The sequence below is a fragment of the Vipera berus genome (assembly GCF_964194415.1).
Source record: "Vipera berus genome assembly, chromosome: W".
NCBI classification, from domain to species: Eukaryota; Metazoa; Chordata; class Lepidosauria; order Squamata; family Viperidae; genus Vipera; species Vipera berus.
In genome coordinates this window covers 15,121,260-15,142,987 of record NC_138210.1, presented here as the reverse complement: position 1 = coordinate 15,142,987, position 21,728 = coordinate 15,121,260, and positions in this window count along the sequence as shown.

Sequence of the window (21,728 nt, the reverse complement as noted above, 5' to 3'; positions counted from 1 at the left end):
TATAAGAAACACCCTAATAAACCGAGAGACAGTCCCTAACATATGCTTTTGTTTATGCTACTGGATCTGTCCTTTTTGTAAGGGGGGGCGGATGTCAACGCTGCTAACATCGGATGTTCTTGCTTTGACAACATATGGAGATGCAGCCTTTTCCTTTAAATTGCTTTGCTCTTAGAATTAGATGATACTGGGGGGAGGAGGAGGAATGTGATGGGAGTTAGTTAGACATAAAAATATTATAATAGTGTGTGTACTCAAGGCTTTTTGAAATAAGAGGTGATAAGAAATGGTGGGTTGGAGAACTGGAGGGAAAGCCTGCATTTCAAACTAACTGGGGAATGTGATTTATGACTGTTAATTAGAGGAAGAAATTGTGTTTGATACTATGTGCAAAGGGGAGGGGTATTCAGATTTTGGCTTCGACCATGTATGTGCCAATGCCATGCAACTCGAATAAAGATTCTTTAAGGTAAACAATGCCTCGAAGTTCTTTGAAGAGTTTCATCTGTCAGAACCATGACATAAACTTTAGAACTTTAAATTTTTAAATTAGAATTTTTAAATCTGTGGTAAAATTTTACATTTTGAACATTTTGCTATTTTAAAAAAATCCTTAAATGGACTTCCGGTGGCGGCGCGGCGCCGGAGACAGCCTTTTCGGGCTGCCCGCGGCTCAGCTGTGTTGTTTTCACCCGAAACAGCGCCGATCAGCTGTTCGGGTGAATTTGAAGCCCCCTCCTCGGGAGAAGAGGAGGGGGAGAGGCGCCAGGTAGGGGTTGAGTTCTCCGGGGCCGCCTGAGCTTAAAGCTTGGGCGGCTGAAGGATTGAACTCCCCCGTAGCCTGGGTTGCTCCCAGCTGTTCAGCGTCTCCGCTCCGTGATTTCTGGAGCGGAGCCAGGCGTTTGCGACCACCCCTGCCAGAAGGAAAGACCATGGAATAAAAAGAGCAGGCAGAGCGGTACAAGAGGATAAGGTGAAGAGGACTTTTATTTTTGCTCTCTAGCTTAATGGACTTTATAAACTTAAAGTGAAAGTGCGTCACAAGTGAAAGTAAAAAGATGGCGGCTAAACCTCCCCCAAAAACTCTTCGGAGTGCTGGAACTTCTCCGGTGCAACAGACATCCTTGCAAGCTTTGCTTCCTCCCGCTGCACTGACATCGAAGGACTTGCAAGATGCTCTTGAAAAACATGCCCAGGTAATTTTGGAATCAATGGGTGATAAATTGGCAAAGATGGAGGAGAAATTGGAGGAGAGGATGGAGGAGAAGTTCAGTGCGATGAGGGTAGACATTTTGTCTACAGTGCGTAGTGTGGCTGAATGTGTGCAAGATCTGGACGAAAAAGTGGAGGACTTGACTCAAAAGAATGCCATATTAGAAGCAAAGGTATTGGAGAATGAAGATTTAAGAGACAAAATGGACAGAGAACTGTGTCTAGTTCAATATTACCAGATGCAATATGCTGTTAGAATCAGAGGTTTAAAAGAAAATGTTAAGGAAGATCTAAAGCAGCTGATTTCTGAAGCTCTGGAAGCAGTATTGGGTCAGCCAGCATCTGAAATAAAGGGAGGCATGGATAAAGTGTTCCGTGTTAACTCATGGATTGCTAGACAGAGAAAGTTACCTAGAGATGTGGTGGTATATTTTGCAAAGAGGGAAACTAGAGATGAAGTTATTCAAGCTGCCTATGATACTAAAGTTGTGATTGCTGACCAAGAAGTTTTGGTTTTAAAAGAAATTCCTCCAAAGATTTTAAGGAGAAGAAAAGACTATGCATTTCTTGTGCAAGAGCTCAAACAACGTGATATAAGGTTCAGATGGGAGATTCCAGTTGGATTGGTGGCGATGCATGAAGGCAAAAGGTACCGTCTGGTCACTGTGACACAGGCGCGGGATTTTTATAACAATGTTTTAAAAGCAACCCCACTATCACTTCTGGAAGCTGCAAAGGGATCCGGAGAAGGAAAACTTCAAGAGGCTGAAGCTGGACAGACAGAGGAGAATGGTGCTGGAGGAGATCAAGCTACAACTTCTTTGGCTGATCCTGGAGAGCAGAGGGTGACGCGTGCTGCTTTAAAACGAGCAAAAAAAATAAAAGAACAAGATCAGCAGAAGTCTATGGAACTTCCAAAACGTACTTACAGCCAAGCAGTGGGAGGAGCACGGCCTAAAGGAGAGCCTATTAAAGATGTGCTCCAACAGCTTTGGGATGACATGCATAGCGACTAAATTCTTAATCTGGAACGTTAATGGACTAAATTCACCACAGAAGAGGAAGAAAGTTTTTCAATATTTAAAACAATTCAAGATAGATGTTATATGTTTGCAAGAAACGCATATTAGGGCTATGGACCAAAAGTATTTATTGAACTTAAGGTTGGGCACGCAATTTGTTGCTTCTGCAATGAATAAGAAAAATGGAGTGGTTGTTTATGTTAAAAGTGCCTTAACAGCGGACTTAATTGAAGCAGATAAGCATGGAAGATACGTTATGATAGAGTTGCTGTTAGAAGGTAAAAAGACGCTTTTAGTTGGATTATATGCTCCTAATCAACAACAAGCTGATTTTTTTAGTTTACTTCACACAAAGCTTACTCAGTTGGGTTATAAATCGTTTATTTTTATGGGGGACTGGAATGGTGTTTTGGATGTACAGATGGATAAGGCTGGTTCTTTTAAACACGTTCCAAGTCATGCTAGACTGCCTAAATCCTTTTTTGAAATGAAGGATGACTTGGAACTGCGAGATATTTGGCGTGAAATACATTTGCATGAAAAGGATTATACTTTTTTTTCTGACAGACATCAATCTTTCTCCAGGATCGATTTTATTTTGCTGACTAATGACTTTTTTTCAAGGATTAAAAAGGTGAAGATATGTGCAAGAACTATTTCTGATCACAGCCCAGTCTGGCTAGAGATTAATAAGGAGAATAGAGATAGGCGCTCGTGGCGCGTAAATGAGAATTTGTTTAGAAATCAGAGAAATGTGGAAGAATGTAAACAGCGGATGAAGGATTTTTTTGAAATTAATATGAACAAAGACACTTCTATGGACATGGTTTGGGATGCTAGCAAGGCCTACATGAGAGGGGTGTTGATATATATGAACAATAAACATAGACGTATTTTGGAAGCCAGGAGGAAAGAATTGGAGAATGAAATTAAGGAAAAAGAAAAGGCTTTGATTTTGAATCCAGTGGATGTGAAGACTAAGGAGGTTATTAAGCTATTAAAAGGACAATTTGATAAATTAATGGCTGACCAAGTGGCAACCAATTTGCGGTTTGCCAGGCACAACACCTTTTGCAATGCTAATAAACCAGGTAGATGGTTAGCTTATAGACTGAGGAAAAAGCAAAGGGCTTCTAATATAGATAAAATTGAGCATAAGGGAAGGGTTGTGTTTCAACAGGATCTTATTAAGGATGCTTTTGTGGATTTTTATTCTAAATTATATGCTAAGGAGAAGATTAATGAAAAAGACATTGATATATATTTGGAGAATGCTAGCATCCCGGTTCTTACGCAAGAACAAAAAGAGGGGATTAATCAATTGATAACAGAAGAAGAAATTCTTATAGCAATTAAGGAATTGAAGGTGGACAAAGCGCCAGGCACGGATGGTTTGACTGCGGCTTATTACAAAAATTTACAATTAGAGATGATAAAACCGTTAAAGGAACTGTTCCAGACAATTCAGAGGGGGGGAAAGGTGCCTCCGTCTTGGAGAACTGCTTTTATTTCTTTGATTCCGAAGGAAGACCAAGATGCTACTCAAGTTAAAAATTATAGACCGATATCGCTTTTAAATACAGACTACAAGATATTTGCTAATGTGTTTGCTAATAGATTGATGAGGGTTCTGCAACAGACGATTCATGGGGACCAAACGGGGTTTATTAGTGGTAGGCAAATGAAAAATAATGTGAGGCATCTGGTTGATGTGTTAGAGTTTTTGGAAAGGAATAACCAGATCCCTGCGGCGCTAATTTTTTTAGATGCTGAAAAAGCTTTTGATCAATTGAATTGGCAATTTTTGATTAAAGTTTTGGATAAAATGAATTTTGGGGATAATTTTTTGCAACCAATTAGGGCATTATATCAAAAACAAACTGCCCGAATAATAGTTAATAATAGCCTGACAGAAGCATGTAATATTGAGAAGGGCACAAGGCAAGGGTGTCCGTTATCGCCCTTGTTATTTGTACTAACATTGGAGATATTGTTGGTTAAAATACGGAATTCGGGAAAAATTAAGGGTATACAAATTAGAGATCAGGATTATAGATTGAGAGCGTTCGCAGACGATCTGGTTGTTACAGTGACCCAGCCGGAGAACTCTGTTGTGGACCTGATGGAGATAATAATACAATATGGGAAGGTTTCTGGATTTAAAGTTAATACACAAAAAACTAAAATTCTGGCCAAAAATATGACAGCTTCGCAAAAGGCTCTCTTAGAAGGATTAACTGGATTTGAGATTGTTAAAAGGGTTAAATATTTGGGGGTGCTTTTGTCGCCCTCTAATACAAAGTTATATAAAAATAACTATGAAAAATTATGGGGGAAAATTCAAAAAGAAATGGAGAGTTGGGAAAAATTGCAATTGTCTTTGTTGGGGCAAATCGCAGCAGTGAAAATGAATGTCCTGCCTAAATTCTTATTTTTATTTCAAATGATACCGGTTCTTAAGAAAGATTCTAACTTGGAGGAATGGCAGCGAGGTATCAATAAATTTGTATGGGCAGGGAAAAGGCCACGAGTTAAACTAAAGATAATACAGGATACTCGTGAAAGAGGTGGTCTTAAAATGCCTAATTTTAAATTATATTATGAAGCTGCTGCTCTAGCAGGAATAAGTGATTGGATCAATTTGACACAAGAGAGATTATTACATCTTGAGGGCCATGACTTGTTGTTTGGCTGGCATGCATATTTGTTGTATGATAAGAAGGTAGATAATGTCTTTAGAGTGCATATTTTAAGACAGGCATTGTTGAGGGTTTGGAAGAAGTACAGACATAAATTAGATTGTAAGATACCATTGTGGGCAATCCCAAAACACGCAATAGAAAATATACATGCTGGTTTCAAACACGATGTGACTACGTACAAGGAGATTCTAAGTTTGGAAAGAAATGTCTGGTGTTTGAAACCATATAGTCTCTTGCGAGATGAGAAGATTGTTCAGACTTGGTTTTAATATACTCAGCTACGGGCCAGGTGGAAAGAAGATCAGAAAAATGGTTTTACAATGACTGATGAAAATCTGATAAAGCAAATCAGAAATCAGGGTCCAGCACATATTAAACGGATATATCTTGCCTTGATAGAAATTGACTCAGAAACAGAACTCGTTAAGGATTGTATGATTAAATGGGCCCAAAATATCCAAGAAGTTATTACAATGGACACATGGGAAAGGATTTGGGTGAGGAACGTAAAATTCACACAAGCTCAAAATTTAAGAGAAAATTTTTATAAAATGTTTTACAGATGGCATTTAGATCCTAAAAAGCTGGCAAGTATGTATCCGAACTATCAGCCTAAATGCTGGAGGTGTGGTGAAGAAGATGCAACATATTTTCATATATGGTGGACTTGTAAAAAGGTTAAGGCCTTTTGGATAAAAATTTGGTGGAACATGCAGAAGATTTTCAAGCAAAGGATAAAGTTTTGTCCGCAACTTTTTTTGTTGGGTATAATTACAGATGCTACGGTTGTGGACACTAAGCTGATGTTGAATTTAATTACGGCAGCAAGACTCTTAATAGGCCAATATTGGAAGAAGGAGGAACTGCCGACTGTAGAAGAATGGACTTTAAAGGTTTCTGACCTGGCAGAGATGGCGAAGATCTCGGCTTATTTGAAAGATCACTCGCAAGAACGTTATGTTATGGAGTGGAGAAAATGGATTGAGTATATCCAGAACAAATATGGGACTAAGAAGTTTCATGTAGCATTTGAATAAGTCTTCCTTCTTTTTTCTCCTCTTTTTTTCTCTTTTCCTTTTTTTTATATATCTTATATTAATAGTGTTTGTAATTACCCTATATGAGCTAGAGAGAGATGGATTTCAGAGTTTATGGTTGTTAGCATATGAATGTCTACGATTGGGTTTTTTTGGTTTTTTATACCTTGTACTTAGCTCTGGGAAGTCGGGGGGGGGAGGGGGGGGAGGGGTAGGGAGGGAGGGATAGGGGAGGGCTAGGGGGGATTGTTAAAGATAAAATGTATGATAAAACTTTTCAATAAAAAAAAATCCTTAAATGTACCAATAAAAAGAAAAATAGTCATGGGAAAAAAGACTGACACTGTTGTGACTTGTATAATATGTATGCCAGGGGTGTCAAACTGCTGGCCCGCAGGCTGGATGTGTGATGCTGAAACTGTGCCCACCACTTTGCTGGCAAATTGGAAAAAAAGTCATGATATGTTGCGACACGTCACGTGATGTTGCAAGTTTGACACCCCTGATGTGTGTGGAAGACCCATGGAAGACCAAAATTACACATGTACCAAATGTAAGCCTATTGAATTGCTGAAAGAAAAAGTAAAGGGTCTAGAGCAGGGGTGTCAAACTGCCGGCCCGCGGGCCGGAGTGTCACGGAGAAATCGCGCCCATCCCATTTTCAGCAATGGGAAAAAGTTCCGATACGTCGCATGACATCACGTGACGTCGCGAGTTTGACATGCCTGGTCTAGAGGCCATTCTAGCCACTCTGAAACAAATGATGATGATTAAACAGATGATTAAGGGCCTGGAGGCTAAAGCATATGAAGAACAGTTGTAGGAATTGGATTTGTCTAGTGAAAAGAAGGACTAGGGGTGACATGATAGCAGTGTTCCAATATTTGAGGGGCTGCTACAAAGAAGAAGGAGTCAAGCTATTCTCCAAAGCACCTGAAAGCAGGACAAGAAGCAACGGATGGAAACTAGCCAAGGAGAGAGGCAACCTAGAACTAAGGAGAAACTTCCTGACAGTTAGAACAATTAAGGTCAAGTGGGGGAAAGTGGCAAGAAGGTGACAAGCAATAGGGAGAAAGCAGAACTATTTAATTCATTTTTTGCATCTGTCTTTACACAAAGGGAAAAAACAGTCCAACCTACCCAAACCAGTGCCATAAAAAACAGAATAGAAACGCAAGTTAAGATAGGCAAGAAAATGGTAAGTGAGCACCTGTCCAGCCTAGATGAGTTCAAATCACCAGGACCAGATGGATTACACCCCAAGGTTCTCAAGGAACTGGCAGACGTGATCTCAGAACCACTGAACTATATTTTTCAAAGATCCTGGAGCACTGGGGAACTACCAGAGGACTGGAAGAGAGCTGATGTAGTTCCCATCTTCAAAAAAGGGAAAAAATAGATCCAGGAAACTACAGACCTATCAGCCTGACCTCAATACCTGGGAAGATTCTGGAAAAGATAATCAAACAACAAATCAGCGAACACCTTGATGCAAATAAAGTCATCACTAAAAGTCAACATGGGTTTGTCAAAAACAGATCATGCCAGACAAAACTTATTACATTCTTTGACCAAGTGACAAAATTAGTGGACCAGAGGAACGCTGTAGATATAATTTACTTGGACTTCAGTAAGGCATTTGATAAAGTAGATCACAACCTACTACTTGATAAGATAGAAAAATGTGGGTTAGATAGCATTACCACCAGATGGATTCGTAGCTGGCTGACAGGCCGTACTCAGCGTGTGGTCCTCAATGGAACCGCATCTACATGGAAGGAAGTGTGTAGTGGGGTGACCCAGGGCTCTGTTCTGGGCCCAGTGCTCTTCAATATCTTCATTAATGATTTGGATGAGGGGATAGATGGGGAACTCATCAAATTTGCAGACGACACCAAGCTGGCAGGAATAGCCAATACTCCAGAAGATAGGCTTAAGATACAGAAGGATCTGGACAGACTCGAACACTGGGCACTATCTAACAAAATGAAATTCAATGGTGAAAAAAGTAAGGTTCTACATTTAGGCAGGAAAAATAAAATGCATAGGTATAGTATAGGTGGTATCTTGCTCAATAGTAGTAACTGTGAGAGGGATCTCGGAGTCTTAGTAGACAATCACTTCAATATGAGCCAGCAGTGTGCTGCAGCTGCCAAAAAAGCCAACACAGTGCTAGGCTGCATTAACAGAGGGATAGAATCAAGATCAAGTGAAGTACTAATACCACTTTACAATGCTTTGGTAAGGCCACACCTGGAATACTGCATCCAGTTTTGGTCACCACGATGTAAAAAAGATGTCGAGACTCTAGAAAGGGTACAGAGAAGAGCAACAAAGATGATTAGGGGGCTGGAGGCTAAAACATATAGGGAACAGTTGCTGGAATTGGGTATGTGTAGTTTAATGAAGAGAAGGGTGAGGGGTGACATGATAGCAGTGTTCCAATATCTCAGGGGCTACCACAAAGAAGAAGGAGTCAAGCTATTCTCCAAAGCACCTGAAAGCAGGACAAGAAGCAACGGATGGAAACTAGCCAAGGAGAGAGGCAACCTAGAACTAAGAAGAAACTTCCTGACAGTTAGAACAATTAACCAGTGGAACAACCTGCCTCCAGAGGTGGTGAATGCTCCAACACTGGAGGTTTTTAAGAAGAGACTGGACAGCCATTTGCCTGAAATGGTATAGGGTTTCCTGCCTGAGCAGGGGGTTGGACTAGATGACCTTCAAGGTCCCTTCCAACTTTATATTATTATTATTATTATTATTATTATTATTATTATTATTATTATTATTATTATTATTATTATTATTATTATTATTATTATTATTATTATTATTAACCTATTTTCCAAAGCACCAGGAGGCAAGAAAAGAAATAATGGATGGAAACTAAGCAAGGAGAGAAGCAACCTAGAAATAAGAAAAAAATTCCTGACAGTGAGAACAAGTAATCAATGGAATGGCTTGCCTTCAGAAATTGTAGGTGCTCCATCACCTGAGGCTTTTAAGAAGAGACTGGACAGCCATTTGTCTGAAATGGTATAGGGCAGGGCTTTTCAACCAGTGGTATGGGTACCACCTGTGGTACATTGGCACCTGGCAGGTGGTATGCGACCATCCTAGAAAAGTGGTAGCGGGGGAGGGGAATGAGCTGAACCGATGGTAGCACCGCACAAGCCTGAGTGAGAGATGGCTGGAGCTGCAGAGCTGTCAGGGCTCAGCGGAAGCCCCAGGATCAGCGCCAGGCTCCAGCTGGAGCTCAGCGCTGATCCCGGTGCTTCTGCTGAGCCCAGAAGCGCCAATCAGCTGGAATGTTGCAGCATCTCCAGGGTCTTGTGATTTACATTCAGATGCTTGGCAACTGATTCATATTTATGATGGTCACAGTGTCCCAGGGTCATGTGAAGTGACCAAAACCTGCTGCAACCACCCAGCAGAGGGGTGAAAATGAAAACCAAACACCCCTTCACCCCACCCCCACTGTCAATCCTCAACAGAAATGCTCACAACAATGAAAACCTCGGACAGGAGGAAGAGCGCTGGCAGGCAGGCAGGCAGGTGTCTTGCTCAGCTGTGGCTTGCGGGGCACTTTTTTCAGTGCCATTGTAACTTCAAACAGTCACCAAGCAAACTGTTGTAAGTTGAGAACTACCTGTACTTCATCACTTTTTTTTTTCCTTTTTTTTTTGTCTTCAAGTTTTTGACATCTTGCTAGGCGACTGGTGGTACTCAGATGTTGCCGTATCGTAAAACTGGTACAATGGGTGAAAAGGTTGAAAAGCCCTGGTATAGGGTCTCCTGCTTGGGCAGGGGGTTGCACTAGAAGACATCCGAGGTCCCTTCCAACTCTCTTATTCTCTTATTCTTTTCTTCTGTTAGATACTTTATCCTCATCCATCAAATTGTTTCTTCGATGATACAGAAAAGAGGAAAGATCACCTGGAGTTATATTTCCCTCATCTATTCTGCTGCTGTAAGGTACATAAAACCAGGGCTAGATTACAACCATATGATGCCCTAAACCAGTGATGGCAAACCTTTTAGAGACTGAGTGGCCAAACCACAACACCAGCTGCCTGCAATTAGTGCAGGTTCGCATCCCACCAGGCTCAAGGTTGACTCAGCCTTCCATCCTTCCGAGGTAGGTAAAATGAGGACCCAGATTGTTGGGGGCAATTAAGCTGACTTTGTAATAATGCCACTTGGGGGTGTGTGTGAAAGCCCTAATAAGCAGGCATATACATAGAATGAAGGCTACTGCTAAGCTTGTAAGCCGCCCTGAGTCTTCGGAGAAGGGCGGGATATAAATGGAATTAAAATAAAATAAAAAAAACCCTAAACTCATTTATTTATCACTGGGTGCCAGGTGGGCGTGGCCGACTGGGTGGGCATGGCCACAGTGGTCATGGCTGACTGGGTGGTCATGGCCATGGTGGGTGTGGCCACCTCGATGATGCTTGTGGGGAGGAATGCCTGTGGGGGCCGGGCAGGGTTGGGGGAGATCAAGGGTGTCTATGGCGGGTGGGGCAGTGGGCCGGAGGCTCGTCCTGCAGGGTGAGGCGAGGCGAGGCAGGGCGGGTGTGCCAATTGCCATGGGGCAAGGCAAGGCGAGGCAGGGGCTGGAGCAGCTGCTGCCTGACACCATCGCCCCCCCCCACACACAGAGACCAGCGAGCGCATGGGGCCAACGGTGTCCATCAGCAGCCACAGCCTCCTGCATCATGGCAGCCCCATTGGCGTGGGCAGAAACGCTCCCGGGATGGCCAGAAAGGAGCCATCACCTGGTGTGGGCCCTGTCTACACGGTGGCTCTGACTGGGGTGGTGGCTGCTGCTCCTCCTCCTGCTCTGAGCCTCTTAACCGGATAACCACACAGGGAAGCAGGAGGCAGCAGTGGGGATGCCTGCATCGCCAAGCATGGCCAGCCACAGATCTGGATGAAAAGCTGTGCCGACCATCCTTGCACTGATGGAGGCAGCGGCGGGGGAAGGTGACTGTGGCACACGCCCTCCCGTCCCCGCTGCCACCCCACATCGTCCCGAATGCATGACCTGGAGGTGCACGTGGGACAATGTGCAGCAGCAGTGGCAAAGGGTGGCCGCATGCCAGATCCTGCCTTCCCCTGCTGCCACCCCCACCACCGTGAGGATGGTCAGCAGAGCTTCGCTTCTGGATCTGTTGCCTGACACTACCAGCCCCTACACACAGAGGCCAGCGAGCAGCATGCTGGCTGTCCTGCATAATGGCGGACTGGCCAAAGGGCCCCATTGGTGCGTGCAGAAATGGCTCCGGGACAGCCAGAAGGAAGCCCTTGCCCACCCTGGGCACATCCACTCAACAGATCTGACGGGGTTGGCTTCTGCTGTTCTGACTGGTCACTACCTCCATTTCTTCCCCTTCTATTTGCCAGGAATTGGGAGGGCTGGATGCCATGATCTTGGTTTTCTTAATGTTGAGTTTCAAGCCCACTTTTGCACTCTCCTTCTTCACCCACATCAAGAGGCTCTTTAGTTCCTCTTCACTTTCTGCCATTAGAGTAGTATCAACTGCATATCTTAGGTTGTTGATATTTCTCCCGGCAATCTTAATTCCAACTTTTGATTCATCTAGCCCTGCCTTTTTCATGATGTGCTCTGCATATAAGTTAAATAGACAGGTCGACCATATACAGCCTTGGCAGACTCCTATCCCAATTTTGAACCAATCAGTGGTTCCGTGTCCAGTTCTCACTGTTGCTTCTTGACCCGCATATAGGTTTCTCAAGAGACAAATAAGATGTTCTGACTATATCTGACCATAGTCCAGTCTGGTTAGAGATCAACAAGGACAATAGAGATAGGCGCTCCTGGCGCGTAAATGAGAATTTGTTTAGAAATCAGAGAAATGTGGAAGAATGCAAAAAGCAGATGAAGGATTTTTTTGAAATTAATATGAATAAGGATACTTCTATGGACATGGTTTGGGATGCTAGCAAAGCCTATATGAGAGGGGTGTTAATATACATGAATAATAAATACAGACGTAATTTGGAAGTTAGGAGGAAAGAACTGGAGAATGAAATTAGGGAAAAAGAAAAGGCCCTAATTTTGAATCCATCGGATGTGAAGATTAAAGAGGTTATTAACTTGCTAAGAGGACAATTTGATAAGCTGATGGCTGATCAGGTGGCAACTAACTTACGGTTTGCTAGGCATAATACTTTTTGTAATGCCAATAAACCAGGTAGGTGGTTAGCCTACAGGTTAAGGAAAAAACAAAGGGCTTCTAATATAGATAAAATTGAATATAAAGGCAAGGTTGTGTTTCAACAGGATCTTATTAAGGAAGCCTTTGTGGACTTTTATTCCAAATTATATGTTAAGGATAAGATTAATGAAACGGATATTGATGTATATTTGATGAATGCTAGCATCCCGGTTCTTACACAAGAACAAAAGGAAGAGATTAATCAATTGATAACAGAAGAAGAAATTATTTTAGCAATTAAGCAATTGAAGGTGGACAAAGCGCCAGGCACGGACGGACTGACTGCGGTCTATTACAAAAATCTACAATTGGAGCTGATAAAGCCATTAAGGGAATTGTTTCAGACAATTCAGAGGGGAGGAAGGGTGCCTCCATCTTGGAGAACTGGTTTTATTTCCTTGATTCCGAAGGAAGATCAGGATGTCACCCAAGTAAGAAACTACAGACCAATATCACTTTTAAATACAGACTACAAGATATTTGCTAAGGTTTTAGCTAATAGATTGATGAGGGTTTTGCAACAGATGATCCATGGGGATCAAACTGGGTTTATTAGTGGTAGACAAATGAAAAATAATGTGAGGCATATAGTTGATGTGGTGGAGTTTTTGGAAAGGAACAACCAGATCCCTGCGGCGTTAATTTTTCTAGATGCTGAAAAAGCTTTTGATCAATTGGATTGGCAATTTTTGATGAAAGTTCTAGATAAAATGAATTTTGGGGATAAATTTTTACAACCAATTAGGGCATTATATCAAAAACAAACTGCCCGAATAATAGTAAATAATAGCCTGACTGAAGTATGCAATATTGAGAAGGGCACAAGACAAGGGTGTCCGTTATCACCTTTATTATTTGTTTTAACATTGGAGATATTATTGATTAAAATATGGAATTCGAAAAAAATTAAGGGAATTCAAATTAGAGATCAGGATTATAGATTGAGGGTGTTTGCAGACGATCTGGTTGTTACGGTGACCCAGCCAGAAAACTCTGTTGTGGACCTGATGGAGATAATAATGCAATATGGGAAGGTTTCTGGATTTAAGGTTAATGTACAAAAAACAAAAATTTTAGCCAAAAACATGATAGCATCGCAAAAGGCCCTTTTAGAAGGATTAACTGGATTTGAGATTGTTAAAAGGGTTAAATATTTGGGGGTGTATTTGTCACCCTCAAATGCAAAGTTATATAAAAATAATTATGAAAAGTTATGGGGAAAAATTCAAAAAGAATTGGAGAGCTGGGAAAAATTGCAATTGTCTTTACTGGGAAGAATTGCAGCAGTAAAAATGAATGTCCTGCCTAAATTTTTATTTTTATTCCAAATGATACCGATTCTTAAAAAAGATTCTAATCTGGAAGAATGGCAACGGGGTATCAATAAATTTGTGTGGGCAGGGAAAAGGCCACGAGTTAAACTTAAGATTATGCAGGATACTCGTGAAAGAGGTGGTCTTAAAATGCCTAATCTTAAATTATATTATGAAGCTGCTGCGTTGTCAGGAACAAGTGATTGGATTAATTTGACACAAGGGAGATTATTAAATCTTGAGGGCCACGACTTGTTATTTGGCTGGCATGCATATTTGTTGTATGATAAGAAGGTAGATAATGTGTTTAAAGTGCATATTTTAAGACAGGCATTGTTGAGAGTTTGGAAGAAGTATAGACATAAGTTAGATTACAAGATGCCGTTGTGGGCAATCCCGAAACATGCAATAGAAAACATAAATGTTGGCTTCAAAGATGATGTGACTACGTATAAGGAGATCTTAAGCTTGGAGAGAAACTTCTGGTGTTTGAAGCCGTACAATCTTTTGCGAGATGAGAAGATCGTTCAAACTTGGTTTCAATATGGTCAATTACGTGCCAGGTGGAAAGAAGACCAGAAAATTGGTTTCTCAATGACTGATGAAAATTTGGTAAAGCAAATTAGAAACCAGGGTCCAGCACAAATCAAACGGATTTATCTTGCATTGATAGATATTGACTCAGAAACAGAACTTGTTAAAGACTGTATGATAAAATGGGCTCAGAATATTCAAGAAGTTATTACAATGGACACATGGGAAAAGATCTGGGTGAGGAACGTAAAATTTACGCAAGCCCAAAACCTAAGAGAGAACTTTTATAAAATGTTTTATAGATGGCATTTAGATCCTAAAAAGCTTGCAAGTATGTATCCGAACTATCAACCTAAATGTTGGAGATGTGGTGGCGAAGATGCAACGTATTTTCATATATGGTGGACCTGCAAAAAGGTTAAGGCTTTTTGGATAAAAATTTGGTGGAATATGCAGAAGATCTTCAAGCAAAGGATAAAGTTTTGTCCGCAATTGTTTTTATTGGGCATAATTACAGATGCTACTGTTGTGGACATTAAGTTGATGTTGAACTTAATCACAGCAGCAAGACTTTTAGTAGGTCAATATTGGAAAAAGGAGGAACTGCCGACTATAGAAGAATGGACTCAAAAAGTTTCTGACCTGGCGGAAATGGCAAAGATTTCGGCTTACTTGAAAGATCATTCGCAAGAACGTTATATTATGGAGTGGAAAAAGTGGATTGATTATATCCAGAACAAATATGGGACTAAAAAGTTTCACTTAGCATTTGAATAAGTTTTTTTCTCTTTTTTTTCTCTTTCCTTTTATATGTAATATTAGTATTGCTTGTAGTCATCTCATATGAGCTAGAGTGCGATAGACTTAATAGTTTATTGTTGTTAGCATATGGATGTTTATGATTGTTCTTTGTTTTTATACCTTGTACTTAGCTCTGGGAAGTCGGGGGGGGAGGGGGGAATGGGGGGGAGGGATAGGGAGGGTTAGGTAGGGGTGGGTGGAGAGTGGGGGGGATTGTTAAAGATAAAATGTATTGTAAAACTTTTCAATAAAAAAAAGATGTTCTGGTACTCCCATCTCTTTAAGAATTTGCCACAGTTTGTTGTGATCCACACAATCAAAGGCTTTAGCATAGTCAATGAAGCAGAAGTAGATGTTTTTCTGAAACTCCCTAGCTTTCTGCATGATCCAGCATATGTTCGCAATTTGATCTCTAGTTCCTCTGCTTCTTCGAAATCCTGCCTGTACTTCTGGTAGTTCTCAATCCACATACTGCTGTAGTCTAGCTTGTAGGATTTTAAGCATAACTTTACTAACATGTGAAATGAGTGCAATGGTGCGATAGTTTGAACATTCTTTGGCTTTGCCTTTCTTTGGAATTGGAATGCCACCTCTTCTTAATCTCTTCTGCCTCTGTTAGGTCCCTGCCATTTTGGTCCTTTATCATGCCCATCTTTCATGAAACATTCCCTTCATATCTCCAATTTTCTTGAAAAGATCTCTGGTCCTCCCTATTCTATTGTTTTCTTCTATTTCTTTGCACTGTTCATTTAAGAAGGCATTCTTATCTCTTCTAGCTGTTCTCTGGAATTATGCATTCCATCGGGCATATCTTTCTCCTTATCCCTTGCCTTTTGCTTCCGTTCTTTCCTCAGCTATTTGCAAAGCTTCCTCAGACAGCCATTTTGCTTTCTTGCATTTCTTTTTCTTTGGGATGGTTTTAGTTGCTACCTCTTGTACAATGTTGTGAACCTCCGTCCAAAATTCTTCAGGCACTCTGTCTATGAGATCTAATTCCTTAAATCTATTTGTCACCTCTACTGTGTATTCATCAGGGATATGATTTAGTTCTTATCTCAGTGGCCTAGTGCTTTTCCCTACTTTCTTCAATTTAAGCCTACATTTGGCAATGAGAAGCTCATGATCTGAGCCACAGCCAGCTCCTGGTCTTGTTTTTACTGACTGTATAGAGCTTCTCCATCTTTGGCTGCAGAGCACATCGTCAATCTGATTTCTGTGTTGGCCTTCTGGTGATGTCCATGTGTAGAGCCGTCTCTTGGGTTGTTGGAAAAGAGTGTTTACTATGACCATCGTATTCTCTTGAGAAAATTCTATCAGCCTGTGCCCTGCTTCATTTTGTACTCCAAGGCCAAACTTGCTTGTTATTCTGGTTATTTTTTGGCTTCCTACTTTATCATTCTAATCCCCCATGATGATGAGAACATCATTTTTTGGTGTTAATTCTATAAGGTGCTGTAGGGCTTCATAGAACCGGTCACTTTCATCCTCTTCAGCACCAGTGGTTGGGGCATAGACTTGGACTACTGTGATATTGAATGGTTTGCCTTGGATTCAAACTGAGATCATTCTGTCATTTTGGGGATTGTATCCTAGTATTGCTTTTCCTACTCTTTTATTGACTATGAAGGCTACTCCATTTCTTCTGAGGGATTCTTGCCCGCAGTAGTATACCTGATGGTCATCTGAATTAAATTCACCCATTCCTGTCCATTTTAGTTCACTGATTCCTAAGATGTCGATGTTCAGTCTTGTCATCTCTTGTTTGACCACATCCAGCTTGCCTTGATTCATGGATCTTACATTCCAGGTTCCTATGGAGAAAAAATCTTTACAGCATCGGACTTTCCTTTCACCACTAGACACATCCACAGCTGAGCGTCCTTTCGGCTTTGGCCCAGTCACTTCATTCTTTCTGGCGCTACTAGTACTAGCCCTCTGCTCTTCCCCAGTAGCATATTGGACACCCTCTGACCTGAGGGGTTCACCTTCCAGCGTCATATCTTTTTGCCTTTTGGTACTGTTCATGGGGTTTTCATGGCAAAGATACTGGAGTGGTTCCCATTTCCTTCTCCAGTGGATCACATTTTGACAGAACTCTCTGCTATGACCTGTCCGTCTTGGGTGGCCCTGCACGGCATAGCTCATAGCTTCATTGAGTTACACAAGCCCCTTCTCTGCAACAAGGAAGCAATTCTTAATGGGGATTCCAGTATTAGCTAAATCTAAAGAAACACCTGATAAAATGGTGAGGGGGCTTGATGCTGTCAGTGCAACCACCTGTCAATTAGATCCTTGTCCCTCCTGGTTGGTGAAAGCCTCTAGGATGGTGACCAGCAGGTGGGTTCAGGCGGTGATAAATTCCTCACTGAAGGACTTCCGGATGGCAAGGCGTCGCCGGAGGCAGCCATTCTTAGGCTGTCAGCCCCGTGGCTCCGTAGAGCCGCAGAAAACAGCACCGATCAGCTGTTTTGGCAGCTCGGAAGCCCCCTCCTCGGGAGAAGAGGAGGGGGTGAGCGCCCAGGTAGGGGTAGAGCTCTCCGGGGCCGCCAGAACTAAATGTTTTGGCGGCTGAAGGATTGAGCCCCCCCGAAGCCTGGGTTTGCTCCGGACTGCGGGGCGCTTCTGCTCCGGCCTTTTTGGAGCAGAGCAGGGCGTCTGCAACCATCCCTGCCAGCAAGAGAGAACTTTTGAGAACTTGGATGCAGGCAGAGCGATACAGGAGATCCAGGTGAAAGTGAATTTATGATCTTTAAGTCAATGGACTTTGCGGAGTTTGAAAGTGAAAGTGCGTAGCAGGCAATAGTGGGTGAAAATGGCGGCTAAATCTTCTAAAGTTCTTAGAAGTGCGGGGGCTTCTCCGGTGCAGCAGTCTTCGTTACAAGCTTTATTGCCCCCTCCCCCTGCATCTGCACCTGCACCTGCACCAACTTTTACAGTTAAAGACTTGCAGAATGTGATGTAAGAGGCTATGGAAAAGCAATCACAACAATTAGCTGAGATTATGGATGAAAAGCTGGATGAGAAGTTAACAGAAATAAGGGCAGACATCTTACTTACATTTCAAGGCATGGCTATATGTATTGAGCGCTTGGACGAAAGAGTGGAAGATCTCAGTCAAAATAATATCAGATTAGATGCAAAAATGACAGAGACTGAAAATGTGGTGGAGAAAATTGATAGTGATTTGACCTTGGTACAGTACCATGAGATGGAGTTTGCTGTGAGAATCAGAGGCTTAAAAGAGGATCCTAAAGAAAATTTGAAGAAAATAGTTTCTGAGGCTTTGGAAGGGGTGCTGGGGCGACCAGAAGATGCAATTATGGAAGATATAGACAAAATTTTCCGTGTTAATTTGTGGATTGCAAGACAAAGGAAATTACCCAGAGATGTGGTGGTTTATTTTACAAAGAGAGCAATTAGAAATGAGGTCATTCAAGCGTCTTACAATACTAAATTTGCAATTGCTGAGCAAGAAGTCTTGGTTTTAAAAGAGATCCCTCCAAGAATCCTAAGGAGAAGAAAGGAATTTGCTTTTTTGGCACAAGAATTAAGGCGACGTGATATTAAGTTTAGATGGGAGATACCAGTGGGTATGGTGGTGATGCATGAAGGTACAAGACATCGTCTTGCTACAGTGTTGCAGGCACATGATTTTTACACTAATGTTTTAAAAGCAACCCCCATACCACTTTTGGAATCTACAAAGAAGAATGGTGAGGGAGAGCCTCAATTACGCAGTGAGAATTTACAAGGTGCTGAAGGAACAACGCAGATAGATGAGAAAGCTACAGGAGTGGATCAAATTTCAGTATCGTCGGAGGAGGCCAGAGACCAGAGGATGACGCGTGCTGCTTCGAGACGAATGAGACGAGAGCAAGAACAAGACCAGCAGAAAAAACTTACTTATAGTGAAGCTGTGGGAGGGGCGCGACCTAAGAAAGTGCAGCTGATCCTGGAAGAAGCGCTCCAAAAGCTTCGGGTTGCGAAGGATGGCGACAAAGTTTCTAACTTGGAATGTTAATGGCTTAAATTCACCGCAGAAGAGAAAGAAAGTTTTTCAATATTTAAAACAATTTAAGAATGATGTTATTTGTTTACAAGAAACACATATTAGAGTTACGGATCAAAAGTACTTATTAAATTCAAGACTGGGTACACAATTTATTGCCTCTGCAACGGACAAGAAAAATGGAGTGGTTGTTTATGTTAAGAATACCTTGACAGCGGAGTTAATTGAAGCAGATAAACAAGGAAGATATGTTATAATAGAACTGTTAATAGAAGGCCAAAAAACACTTTTGGTTGGATTATATGCTCCTAATCAACAACAAGCAGACTTTTATAGTTTACTACACAGCAAGATTACACAGTTGGATTATAAATCTTTTATTTTTATGGGAGACTGGAATGGTGTTTTGGATGTACAAATGGACAAGTGTGGTTCTTTTAAAAGTATTCCAAGTCATGCTAAACTGCCTAAATCCTTTTTTGAGATGAAGGATGATTTGGAATTGCGAGATATTTGGAGAGAAAGAAATTTGCAAGAAAAGGACTATACTTTTTTTCTGATAGACATCAATCTTTTTCTAGGATTGACTTTATACTAATTTCCAATGATTTTTTTTCCAGGATTAAGAAGATCAAGATTTGTCCAAGAACTATGTCGGATCATAGTCCAGTCTGGCTAGAGATAGACAAGGATAATAGAGATAGGCGCTCCTGGCGTCTAAATGAGAACTTGTTTAGAAATCAGGAAAATGTGGAAGAATGTAAAAAACAGATGAAGGATTTTTTTGAAATTAATATGCATAAGGGTACTTCTATTGAAATGGTCTGGGATGCTAGTAAAGCTTATATGAGAGGTGTGTTAATATATTTGAATAACAAATATAGACGTAATTTGGAACTTAGGAGGAAGGAATTAGAGAATGAAATCAGGGAAAAAGAAAAGGCTTTAATTTTGAATCCATCGGATGTGAGGATTAAAGAGGCAATTAATTTATTAAGGGGACAGTTTGACAAGTTGATGGCTGATCAAGTGGCAACTAATCTACGGTATGCTAGACATAATACTTTTTGCAATGCTAACAAACCAGGTAGATGGTTAGCTTATTTGTTAAGGAAGAAGCAAAGGGCTTCTAATATAGATAGAATAGAACATAAGGGTAAGGTAGTGTATCAGCAGAGTCTTATTAAGAAAACTTTTGTTGATTTTTACTCTAAGTTATATGCTAGAGATAAGATTAGTGAGGCAGATATTGATGTATATTTGATGAATGCTAATATTCCTGCTCTTACACAAGAACAAAAGGAAGAGATGAATCAATTGATAACTGAGGAAGAAATTTATTCAGCAAATAAACAATTGAAAGTGGGCAAGGCGCCAGGGACAGATGGGCTGACTGCTGTGTATTATAAAAATTTACAGTTAGAGATGGTAAAGCCATTACGGGAATTGTTTCAGACAATTCAAATGGGAGGAGGGGTGCCTCCATCTTGGAAAACTGCTTTTATTTCTTTGATTCCGAAGGAAGATCAGGATGTCACCCAAGCAAAAAATTATAGACCAATATCACTTTTGAATACGGACTACAAGATATTTGCTAAGGTTTTAGCTAACAGATTAATGAGGGTACTGCAACAAGTAATTCATGGTGACCAAACTGGGTTTATAAGTGGTAGACAAATGAAGAACAACGTGAGGCATATAGTTGATTTGTTGGAATTTCTGGAAAGAAACAATCAGATCCCTGCAGCGTTGATCTTTTTGGATGCTGAAAAAGCCTTTAATCAATTGGATTGGCAATTTTTGTTGAAAGTATTAGATAAAATGAATTTTGGGGACAAATTTATACAACCAATTAGGGCATTATATCAAAAGCAAACAGCCCGTATAATAGTAAATAATAGTTTGACCGAAGCATGTAACATTGAAAAGGGCACGAGGCAGGGGTGCCCGTTGTCACCTTTACTATTTGTTTTAACATTGGAGATATTACTGATTAAAATACGGGATTCGGAAAAAATTAGGGGAATTCAAATAAGAGATCAGGATTATAGACTGAGGGCGGTTGCAGACGATCTGGTTGTTACGGTGAAAATTCAGTTGTAGAACTGATGGAGATAATAATGCAATATGGGAAAGTTTCTGGATTCAAGGTTAACATACAAAAAACTAAAATGTTGTCTAAGAATATGACAGTGTCACAAAAGGCTGCTTTAGAAGGGCTAACGGGATTTGAAATTGTCAAAAGGGTTAAATATTTGGGGGTATATTTGTCACCCTCAAATGCAAAGCTATATAAAAATAATTATGAAAAGCTATGGGGAAAAGTTCAAAAAGAATTGGACAGCTGGAAAAAACTACAATTATCTTTATTGGGAAGAATTGCAGCAGTGAAAATGAATGTTTTGCCAAAATTTCTATTTTTATTTCAAATGATACCTATTCTTAAAAAGGATTCAAACTTGGAGGAATGGCAAAAGGGTATTAATAAATTTGTCTGGGCAGGGAAAAGGCCACGAGTTAAATTTAAGATTATACAGGATACGCGTGAGAGAGGTGGTCTTAAAATGCCTAATCTTAAACTATACTATGAAGCTGCTGCTTTGTCAGCGATAAGTGATTGGATTAATTTAACACAAGTGAGATTATTAAATCTTGAAGGTCATGATTTGCTATTTGGTTGGCATGCATACCTATTGTATGATAAGAAGGTGGATAATGCGTTCAAGGTACATATTTTAAGACATGCTCTGTTGCGAGTTTGGAAAAAGTATAGACATAAGCTAAATTATAAGATACCTTTATGGGCAATACCAAAACATGCAATAGAAAACATAAGTGTTGGGTTTAAACATG